Here is a 12,574-nt window from a genome sequence, read left to right as displayed (position 1 = left end):
CATCAGAAGCTATCAGTCAAGAGCTGGAGGCCTGTCACTCCGCCATCCGCAATCAAGCGGAGCCAAACATCACCTCCTCCTGCTGTCTGTTTTCCACAGTCAGCTAGCGAGGGTTTCAGACTCAGTCAATAGAGGCTGATTAGCGTCTCGCAGTTGGAGGGTCAGGTTAAATAACCAATCACAGACGATATGGGCGATAGAAACCTGAAGAAGAGACTGATTAGGGAACGGTCAGTTTTGAATTTTCGAACATGCAGATTTTAAGAACTTTTCATGGTAGTTCGAGATGTAGAGTTAAAGAATTGGGAGAGAGATGCAGAGAGAAAAAAATGAAATGTTAAAAATTAGTTATAGGGAGAGAGAAGAATGGAAGAGGTGGATATAGTTGTATGCAAAAGTTTAGGCAGCCCTGCATGGAACAAACTGAAATATGATATTATTTCTTCAAATTCAAATGCAGGATTAGCATTCATTTGCTTTTTAATACATTAGGAGAAAAAATAAATATTAAAACAAATAAATAAATAAAATGGTGCATATAGAAAAAATTCAGTTGATTCACTAGTGTAAGGTCATAGAAATTTGAATCATAAAGCAGTGATATTAGAACTGCTCATAGACTGGTCAGTTATGCAATGCACAAACCCCACATCACTGTCAAAGACATACAGGAAGATTTGGCTATAGGAGAAAAGTGACGCACTGTGTAGAATCGTTGAACGAACATCATCTAAGTGGAAGGGTCATCAAAAGGAATCCTAAAATGTGATCTCATAACAAAACCAATGTCTGAAGTGCAGTACAACAGATAAAAATACATCAGAGGCAAGTTCTGTGGTCTGATGAAAGAAAAACTGAAGTATTTGGCATTGTATGTTTGCAGAAAAACAGCAGCATTTAATGAAAAGAACACCTTGCCAACTGTTAAGCATAAGGGTGGATCTGTTATGTTTTGGGGTTGCTTGGCAGCCAGTGGCACAGGATAGACAGGAGAAAGGATTCTACTAATTATTAGCAAATTCTGTAAGAAAATGGCCCACAGTCAGTGGAGAACCTGAAAATGAAAAGAGGTTGGCTATTTAAACGAGGCAGTGATCCCAAAAATACACTATATGGACAAAAGTATTGGACACATCTCTTAACTCATAGCCATGCAGTCTGCCTTTACAAACATTTGTGAAAGAATGGGTCGTTCTAAAGAGCTCACTGAATTCAAGCATGGTACTATAAGCTGTTATAGCTGCAAAGGGGGAGCAACTCCATAGTACACACTGTAGATGTAATGTGTAGGTGTCCCAATGCTTTTGTACATAAAGTGTATATCAAAATCAACCTTGGACTACTTCAAGAAACAAAAGATTAAAAATAAGGCTTTGGGATGTCCTTCATTATTGCCTGACTTGAATATTGTTGGAAATCTGTGGCTAGATCTGAAACATGATGTTTCAGCCTATGTTTCTAAAGGAAAAGAGTACAAAAAAACATATATAGTGAAGTTAAAGTGAAAGAAAGAAAAAAAAATCTTAAAGAAAATAAGAGGGAGAAGAGAGAAACATAAGATAAAACAGTGTTATAAGGAGAAAAAAATGTGAGAGAGACAGATGGAATAGTGAGGTGAGCGAATAAGAGGGAAAATAGTGGTGGAAGCAGGTATGAATAGTGAGAGACAGAGAGAGAGAGAAACGGTGTGAAACAGAAAAAAGAATGAGATACGTATGGATGGTGAAGTGAAAGAACTCAACAGATTGAAAAGGAATAGAAAGAGAGGTAAAAATCAGAGTGAGAGGGATTGATATGAATAGTGAGGGGAGAGTGAAAGAGAGAGAGAGAGAGAGATATTGAGTGCTATAAAGAATGACTTCCTAAACTTCTTAAAGGGCCCATAGTATAGAAAACTAAATTCTCTTCACTTTTTTGAAATAAGGAAGTTTGAAATAATATGTTAAAGCTTTAAAACATCCCATTTAATATCCAGTGTATATGTGGAAAACCATGCTGTTTGAAATTCTTTGTTTCTGTGATGTCACAACAACCAACTCATTTACATATATCAACTGAAGCAGCCTATGGCAGTTTAGCTCCACCCATTCCCATTGAAGTGATGCTAATTTATATAAATCAGTCTTAAACGCACAGGAACACAGCCTGTTTAATGCTAAGGGACAAAATAAATGAATTATGATGATATTCAGTATATAAAACCACAAAAGTGGACCTCCAGAGAAAAAAATAAAATACAGAAAGTAGGATATGGGCCCTTTAATATTAGTTCTCATTTCAGTACTGTTATTAAATACAGTTGTCCCAATAAAGATAACTGAATAGAAAAGAATTGAGCTGAGTAGAATATAATAAAGAAATAGAGTACAAATATAAATTAGTCAGTAAAGTACAGGGTGACCCAAAAAATTGACATCATTTGAGATGTGAATATCTGAGAAACTACATGTCCTGGCAAACAAAATTAAATAGACTTCATGTTGAACAATACAAGATTTATTTATCAAAATTCACACAAGAAATTCAGAGGGATACTGGTGGTCGTCCAGATCCCTCTGCCCTGCACAGACAGCCTCCCTCTTTAAATTTTTTTGCCATGTCCAAATCTGCTTTCCAGTTCATTTTTATTGAATTTTCTCGAAAATGCACGCTGCACACTCTTGTTTGACTGTGTTCGAACATATTCTAACACACAACATGCCTTTTTATTTCTAGTGAACGCCATTCTTCAGCCTGAAAAAAACATTAAAAATTAAACTTGGTTAGTTTTTACACATTTTGTTCATATTTGAGATCATTTGAGGGAGAATTGGTTGTGTTATTAGTCTACGAAATGATGTCAATTTTTTTGGGACACTATATTTTAAACTGAATTAAGAGAGATGGGTTCTAATCAGGACACTTTGATTCATGCCTTAATTAATCAGCTCCTCTGCAGGACACTGTGAACACCACCAGAAGGGGTAAACACACTGTTTACCGCCACATGACAGGCTTTAACACTCCTCACATACACACACAAAAACACACACATGCCTGCCATACCTATAGTGCTGTGTGAAAGCCAAAGACCACCTTTCATTTATTTTCATTTTTTAGCATCAGGAAAAAAACTGAAAATTACACAGAAGCCTCATCAACTAAATACGTATATAAAAAAAGTTGTATTTAGTGTGTCCACTCTAACTTTATTACAGCCTTGCTTTCAGTTTTCCTAGAAATCTGCAGGGATATTTTTCACATAACCAAAGTTCAGCTACACATCCTTTTAGACTCATAGTGCTGAGTTGTTCTGCTCACAGTGGAAGGATGGACAGAAACACCTGTGGATGTTTTCAGATCTGAATCAAGAGTGGAGCTTGATTTTTAGGAGCACTTTACATACCAGTAATAAAAGAGTAATGACATTTAACATTACACTCTTAAAAAAGATGGCTCTCTTAGGGTTCTTTAGTAAACAAATTGTTCTTTGCGTGGTGAAATTAGTGTTTAAATTGATGGAGAATATAACATATGTGGTTCTATAGAGAACCTTTTTGAAAATTGTCATATATAGCACCAAAAAAAGGGTGCTCCTATTGTTACAAGCCTGACATCCTAACATTAGCAGAACCCTATTTGGTGCTGTATGGAGCCATATGCAACACACTCTCTGTCAACCTGAAGAACCATTGCAATAATATAATATGATAATATAAAGAAAACAGTGAGCTAAACTGACTAATTGTTTAGTTTTATTCACTTTTTTGAATCTATTTTTTGTGTAACAAAATCCCTAAAATTTATAATGTATTGTTTAGTAACCAGAAGGTTATTTTATTACTGACTTCTTATCACTAAGATTAGAACTTAGTTACGACTAAAACGTTAATATGCAATTTTTAGGTTAGTAAAACTTTTTATTGTAATACCGCAATATCATTACCCATTTAGCACCAATCTGTAAAGTGCTACTTCTCCTCAAAGGTGAAAGCTTTAAGTGCTCTGATGGGGACAGTTTTGGTGGTCTACCAGGTCTTACGTGGTTGTTAGGAGTCCCTGTATCTACATAAACTGCATGTTCTTGAAAACTCCATTTATTATACTAATTTTCCATTGACTTCATCCTTTTTTGTGTTATTTTATATCTAATCTGCACAGATGAAGCTCCTGAAAAACGATAACTTGTACTTGGCAGTTGACCAAATGAAGGGGGATAAATGAAGGACCTTTTCAGTGCTGCACGCTGTGAATGTAGCATTGAGGAGTTAATAGAGTGAAGTGATTTTGAATTATTGAAAAGTTATTATTGTGTGTTCAGTGTCGATTTGCAGAAAGAAAAACATCCTCCAAGTTTTTTTTTTTTTCAAAAAAAGCCAGAAGTACGGACTCGAACCTGTCCATACAGAATGTAAATCAAATGTAAATGTGAGTCATTACTTAATGAACTATGTAGTTCATTATGTAATCGTGTGATTGCATTAAAATAATGATGCAGTGCAAATGGAATACGCAAATCAACTAAACACAACGTTTGAGCAATGCATTTATATTCTTTATTGATATCTTACTCATAGCTCATAGACATAGGAGGAGAAAATGTGTTGAAAGTGCAGATTCTGAACTTTCAGCCCATTTGATAAAAATATTGTTTGTTCTGCAGGAACCAAAAAATTTTTGTCATTTGTTTAATATAAAAACAAATGGAAAAATGGAAGAAACTAAACAGAAATGTAATTTTGAAATTAATCATTAATAGTGTAATTATGTAATTTTGTTGAAATAATTCTGTAATTGTTTATCAATAGGACAATAATAGCTGTAGATTAGTGAGGGTTAAGCTATACTGCAGTGTGAGGTGGAAATGAGAAAGCCATCTTCAGGAGCAGATCTGATAGAGTTTCCATGTGTTTAAATATGGGCGTTTTATAGCTGTTTCATATGGATTCCTGCGGGCAGCCAGAGAGAGGAGAGAATTCTAACTACACATACTGACGTTTCAGCTTATTTCACAGTCTGTCCACATTCGATCTGATTTAATAAATATTTGGTTTGACACTTTTACAATATATTGTGTTAAAGATATTTTTTCCATAGAAGCCCTCTCACTGAGGTAACAAAGTGAGAACAAATTACAGTTCAGACTGAGTGCTTCAGGAGGTTGGGACAAAGTTTTCATTTAAAGTTTTACTGCATTTAAAGTTTTCATGCATTTTTTGTGGGGAAAATAAATAGGGGGATGCTTTATGTTCTGTTACTGCAGGGATTGGCTATTAGACATTATTAGACATTAATTATGACATTGCTATTAGACATTAATTTAATTTTAATAAATGGTCTTTATTTTTATTTTACTTTTTCTTTTCACTACTGTCTGAAATCTGTTCGTTTTAGACATAAACAATGATTTCTGAAAGAAAAACATTTCCTTAAAGCTGTAGTAATAGTATTAGAAAAAACAGGGGTATTATTGTTTATGCATTATTGTTTCTGTTCCATTAGCCTTTAATTGAATTAAGGAAAAGGATGACTGGCAGTGCTTTAGCTTTATGATGTCTTTAGAGTGTGATTAGCTTAATCTATAGAAGTTATTACTGTTGGTTTATATTCAATTTACTTTACAAGATTATTTTAAAACAATTATTTTAGGGTTCATGCAGATACTTAAAATGGTTTATAAAGTATTGTGTCTTAAAATGAGACAATTTGCAATATTAAATGGATTCAGAACAGCCAACCAAAAATATACAGGCAACAGCAGGGCAGCAGTGCAGTGGTCAAAAGTGACCATTGATGAAATATGGAGGGCAGCAGAACTGGACTGAAAGTTTAGAATCTGCACTTTGAACAGAATTTCTACCCTTCACACACACACACACACATACTGACACACACACACACACACACACAAACTGACACACACATATTGACATGCGCACACACACACACATACTGACACACACACACACACACACACACACACACACACACAAACTGACACACACATATTGATATGCGCACACACACATACTGACACACACACACACACACAAACTGACACACATATTGACATGCGCACACACACACACACATACTGACACACACACACACACACACACACACACACACAAACTGACACACACATATTGACATGCGCACACACACACACATACTGACACACACACACACACACACACACACACAAACTGACACACACATATTGATATGCGCACACACACATACTGACACACACACACACACACACACACACACACAAACTGACACACATATTGACATGCGCACACACACACACATACTGACACACACACACACACACACACACACACAAACTGACACACACATATTGACATGCGCGCACACACACACACATACTGACACACACACACACACACACACACACAAACTGACACACACATATTGACATGCGCGCACACACACACACACTGGCACACACATACTGATACACATGAACAAACACACAAACTGACACACACATACTGACACATGCACAAACACACACACACATAGACACACATGCATAAATACACACGTACTGACACACATGTACAAACACACACACAGACACACACATACTGACACAAATGCACAAACACATACACACAGACACACAGACACAGACAGAAACATACACAAACACACACATACTGACCCGTACAAATACACACCGTATGGTTTATTCTTTGCCCTGTTTTTTCTGACCCCTTTATTCTGACATGTTTTTTATCTTTTTGTGAGAATATGAAGGCCAGACCCCCTGGGTGGTGTGTGTGTGTGTGTGTGTGTGTGTGTGTGTGTGTGTGTGTGTGTGTGTGCATTAATGATGACTTTTAAATGTCACTGCTGTTCGTGAGGGTGGGAGGGTGAAGGAGGAGGTTAAAGTGGAGCTGCTCTGGTTTTTAATGACTTAAAGAATTGCAGTTTTCTTCAGACAGAATCATCGAAACTCTTCTAATCTCATTAATTACCTCAGTGGGACCAGAGCGATTTGAAAATGATCAATGAAACTTCCTGACATAATTTAATAAGGTCAAAAATTAAATAGACTCCAGCAGTTTTGGTTTTACATTAGGCTTTCGTGGCTGATATCACTGTTATTTGTCAGTTGCTTTTTGTGAAATATAAGTTCTCAATTTGTCACATTTCTTAAACTCATTAATAAAAATATAAAACATGACCCTTATAATTAACCATATAACCTAACCTTACATCCATTTTAACAAGCTCCAAATTCTGATTATGGATGTCGTATCAATTTCTGTAAGTTTATATGGTCAAATCATTTCTAATATTTTATATTTTCTCTTGAAGTCTCAACATTTGTGTGATTTTATGCACCAAAAACATTATTATTCATTTTTACATGACCATGTTTCAACTTTATAATTTAGAATTTAACTTGCTGTTTTGGTTACTGTGCCTTTGATACTGATGTATGTAAATGATCTCTGTTCTGATTGGCTGCCCTGTATTAGATCTCTTTCAAAAAGCAGTCCTTGCTGAAACACTCCTTATAACTTTAGTGTGAGTGGGCGGAGCTAACCTGTTGTAAGCTGAATAGGTAGATGTGTTTAAATGTTGGTATTTGTGACATTTTGGAACTTTGAAACTAACAGTGTTTACATACTAACAGTGTTTACATACTAACAGTGTTTATATACTAACAGTGTTTACATACTAACAGTGTTTATATACTAACAGTGTTTACATACTAACAGTGTTTTTATACTAACAGTGTTTATATACTACATCAAACTCCTCAATTTCAAAAACAGAGAAAAAAGTCAGATTTCAATTATTTTAACCAACTATATTGTTGGTTATTATTTATATTATTTAACTATACTGTATCGTTCAACTTTGTCATTCAGATATCAGGCAGTTCACATTCTCTCATCATGACGTGTAAAAATAAGATATAAGTAAAACACATGCTCTACAGGGAACTCACTTAAATATAGCATTTTTATCTAGTTTTAGTGCACAGTTTCTATTAATTTCCTGAAATTAACATGTTGAAATTATAAAATAGAAAACAGAACCTGTGCTCTTACTTTTGCACAGGCCACATTTGAAGTTTATGTCTCATATTTATATATATGCCTTATTGTTCATGAAGGTGCACATAGATAATATATTGCTGCTGTTGGAACAAAACCGTGTATCTCTAAAATGATAACTTTACAGTAGAATGAAAAACATAATTTATTTTTAATGTAAGTCAATGGAACCAGACTTCTTTCTAAGTGATTTTTGAGCAATGTATTTTAATCGATTGATTATGAAATTTTAATCAGACACAGCAGTGCTGCTGGAGTTTTTAAACACTGTGTCCACTCTCTGTCCACTCTATTAGACACTCCTACCTTGTCAGTCCATCTTGTAGATGTAAAGTCAGAGACGATAGCTCATCTGCTGCTGCACAGTTAGTGTTGGTCATCCTCTAGTCCTTCATCAGTGGTCACAGGACGCTGCCCACAGGACGCTGTTGGCTGGATGTTTTTGGTTGGTGGACTATTCTCAGTCCAGCAGTGACACTGAGGTGTTTAAAAACTCCAGCAACACTGCTGTGTCTGATCCACTCAGACCAGCGCAACACACACTAACACACCACCACCACATCAGTGTTACTGCAGTGCTGAGAATGACCCACCACCCAAATAGTACCTGCTCTGTGAGGGTCTATGGGGGTCCTGACCACTGAAGAACAGGGTAAAAGTGGGCTAACAAAGTATACAGAGAAACAGATGGACTACAGTATTGTAATTGTATATTGTGTAAAAGTGTATAGGTGCACTTTGTAACTACCAAGTGCACCTATATAGTAAGTGGAGCTGATAAAATGGTGTAGAAACAAGGAGGTGGTCATAATGTTATGCCTGATTAGTGTATACTTTAACAACGTCACAAACTGAAAAATGACAAAAATATACATACGACATAAGAGGTTTTATTATATGTATCGCTGTTGTCGGAAGAAACCGTTTTTCAGTTTTTGACATAAATCGAAAATGCCTGTTGCCCTTTCCATTGTGTGTAAATCTCATGATAAGCTGACCAAAAGAAACGGCCCATAATTACTTGGAAAAGATTCTGGTTCCATTGACCTACATTACATTATGACTTACATTGACATACATGTTTGTGTGTGTGTGTGTTTGTGTGTGTGTGTGTGTGTGTGTGTGTGTGTGTGTGTGTGTGTATGTGTTTGCATTTTCACAAACAGTGAGGCACTCTCTGCTGAATGATGCAAGATTGTAACACCATTTTAATTTCAAAGCTGCAGTACATGCTGCGCTAAAAGCTAGCTGTGCTATTCTCATATTCAGTTTGAGTAGAAAGTGGCCCGGCTGATGGATCAGATAAGTCTCAGTCAGACAGAGCAGTAAAGTCCTGTGGGGAATTTAAAGCACAAATCTGACTCACGCATTCAGCAGAATGGAACTGTTCACAGATACGGTATTATCGGCAGAGGGGCTTTTTTGGAGAGCGTTTCCAGAGGACACACTTTAAACAGAGAGAGAGAGAGAGAGAGGGAGAGTGAGAGAGTGGAAACGTTTCTCCTCCTGTAGCAGTAATTACTGCAGTGGGCTGGCAGGTGTCAGTAACTAAAGACACGTCTGGGCTTGTATTATTCACTTAAATTTAGACTTGCTGGAGAACCTGAATCCATTAGCACTTTTTTGGAGTCATTATTTTCAATAATATGAAATTAGGCCTTTTGCCGATATGTGTATATGTGTGTGTGTGACTTTGCAGAAGTTTGATCCAAAGTGGCTGGACTCCGTCCAGCATAAAATTTGAGTTTATCATGGTATTTGGAGTATAATATAGTATTCTGTAGCATCCTTTATCCCTCAGACTCATCAGGTTTCAACAATGTTCTCTTACTGCAATACCAGTATGCATTATGCAAATAAGCCATACAACTATAGAGAATCCCTGTAGTGTCATCCAATCCTGACTGCTAGCCTAGCATTAATTCTTATGTCTTTACCCTTTCAGCCACAGAGAAGAAGCCAAACTGCAGTATCTACATAGCCAGCTTTAGCTTTTAGCTTGTTGCCCATCTTATCTGATTAGCATTCTATTCTCTCCATTGTAATGATGATTTGAAGACAGTTACTAGAGTCATACAGCTGCGAAAAGTGTTCAGAGTACATCATCAGAACAGGCTTTTTCTAGTCTTTAAACTAAATATCTCAGTCTAGAGACTGCTGCAGCATTGCTGAGGGAGGCAGGAAAGCGTGTTTATAACAGATTTAGTGATGGATACATGTCACTTTAAGGAATGTAAGACGTGCCCAACATTTGGTGGGTTGATGGGTGATGTAAAGCACCCTCTGATGGACGAGTCTGAGTTTGGTGAAGGTCAGGAGAACGTTACCTGCCTGATTGCATTGTGCCAGCTGTAAAGTTTGGTGGAGGAGGGATAATGATATGGGGTTGTTTTTCAGGGGTTGGCCTAGGACCCTTAGTTCCAGTGAAGGGAAATCTTAATGCATCAGCAGATCAAGATATTTTGGACAGTTGTATGCTTCCAACCTTCTCTGTTCCAGCATGACTGAGCCCCAGTGCACAAAGCAAGGCAAAGGCATGGCTGGATGAGTTTGGTGTGGAAGAACTTGACTGGCCCAAACAGACCCCTGACCTCAACCCCATCCAACACCTTTGAGATAAACTAGAACGGAGATTATGAGCCAGGCCCTCTCGTTCTGCATCAGTGTATATTTACTTTTGAATAAAAAAGCAGAGATCTTAATTAGAGCTGTTATTTAGGGCTCACAAATCATTGCTAAATGGACAGTCAGATTTCAGCATAGTGGGCAGAAACGAGTCCACGGTGTTGCTCAGATGATATACACATACAGCTCTTTAAATCTTCAGTGATTTGAAGATCAGCATGATTAGTAATTCATTAGAAGGAGCGCTACATCCGGATCGCCACAGTGTGATATAAAAGAATGAGTAGTTCTGCTAAGGCGCTCCTGATTTAAGACCAAAGCGGCAGTGATGTTCCTGAGCAGGTGTGATTATTCAAGGCCTGTTAAACACCCACCTCTCTGATCTTAGCGTCTGATCTCCTCTCTCACTGCACTCTGCCCTGCAGGATGCTTTTACATTTCGCAAAACTGCCTAAAAATCCCACCTGGACTCAGCAAAGAAAGCTGTAAATCCCGCCTCGTCACAACTCGACTTACTAATATTTGAAAGGCTCTTTTTTACCCTGAGCTTGGATGGATGTCAGAGCTGTTGCTTCATTTAGTGTTTGTTTGATCAGATCTTTAACCCTTTTTATATGTTATATGAATTATTTCATACGCTTTCAAATAAAAGGAGAGATTGTGTGGAAAGTGCAGATTGTAAACGTATAATTCATACTACGTTTGTGCTTGTAAGTAGAAGAGGAAATGTTTTATGATGATTTGATGAAAATATATTATGTGGTGTGTCTTGTTTTACAGATTAGCCAGTCAAATCACATGCAAAAGTAATCCAGCTTTTATAATGCTGATGTCTTTTGTGAAAGTGTTATGTGAAAAAAATGGGATTGAAGTGAATTGAAATATTTTGTCCCAAAATCAATCATGTCCAATACCACCTGCTAGCCACTCGCTGCTACCAGGCTGGGAGGGTGAAGGTTAACATGTGCTTCCTCCAAGACGTGAAGGGTAAAACAGGGTAAATGTAACACAAACTATAGCTCTTGTAGCCTGAGCAAGCTAATGGGTTATGTGGGCATACAGCTCAGTTACCTTTAATACGTGGCCACTACAAAAAAAACAAAAACAAAAAAAAAACTCAAATAGTCTTAAACTGAATATAATATTGAGCTTTAGGCTAAAACAGGGTACATCAAAAGTAAAAAAAAAAAAAAAATCAGACATAAATATAATGTTCTACTGAACAAAATGGGCCACATCGCTCATATAATAGCGGCGATATCCCTTCCTGAACGGTATCATGCATGGTAACGTACACGAACAGTACAAAGAGTCACTGTTTACGTCAGAGATGTTTATACTTGAGGAGACTGGCCACTGGTTGAAATACGAATGTTCAACTTTCCTAAAGAGACTTTGTTTACATGGCACAATCACGCTGTCCTACTGCGCATGGGGGGACAGCTGTGCTGTCTTGGACTCATACGTACGGATGGCTGTGGCATCACCAGGGATCAAACTACACATGCTAAGATGGTAAGAGGAAGAGCTTGCCCCAGCCAGGTCTAAACAGCACATGGAACGTCTCCATGCTGTGTTTTCCTTTGAATTTTTCAGCATCAGTGAGCTGCTTCTCTGTAAGTACTGCACTTCGATCTGTTCCAAACATGACCTCTTGGTCCTCACACCAGGCGTACACACAAGCAGATATGGATTGGCGAACAGAAATGCTGAGAGTATACACTACAACTTTTCTTCCCTGTTACATAAAAGTACTTTTTGGCACCATTTTACATTCAAAGACTCCAGCTGGCCTTCACATTGTGGGAACATCTCATGAAGATGGACCAACAGAAATGGTCTACAATGTCTTGGAATATAGTCTCATTACA

At 37.2% G+C, this 12,574-nt stretch overlaps 1 protein-coding gene across 1 annotated transcript in view; it reads left to right on the top strand.

The window, feature by feature from the left end:
- LOC118816661 (adhesion G protein-coupled receptor L3-like) overlaps positions 1 to 12,574 on the top strand; it is a 450,500-nt gene that overhangs the window by 199,172 nt on the left and 238,754 nt on the right. The window lies entirely within an intron of this gene.

Source organism: Colossoma macropomum, unplaced genomic scaffold, assembly GCF_904425465.1.
Source record: "Colossoma macropomum unplaced genomic scaffold, Colossoma_macropomum, whole genome shotgun sequence".
Classification (NCBI taxonomy): Eukaryota; Metazoa; Chordata; class Actinopteri; order Characiformes; family Serrasalmidae; genus Colossoma; species Colossoma macropomum.
This window is presented reverse-complemented; position numbering and strand designations above follow the sequence as displayed.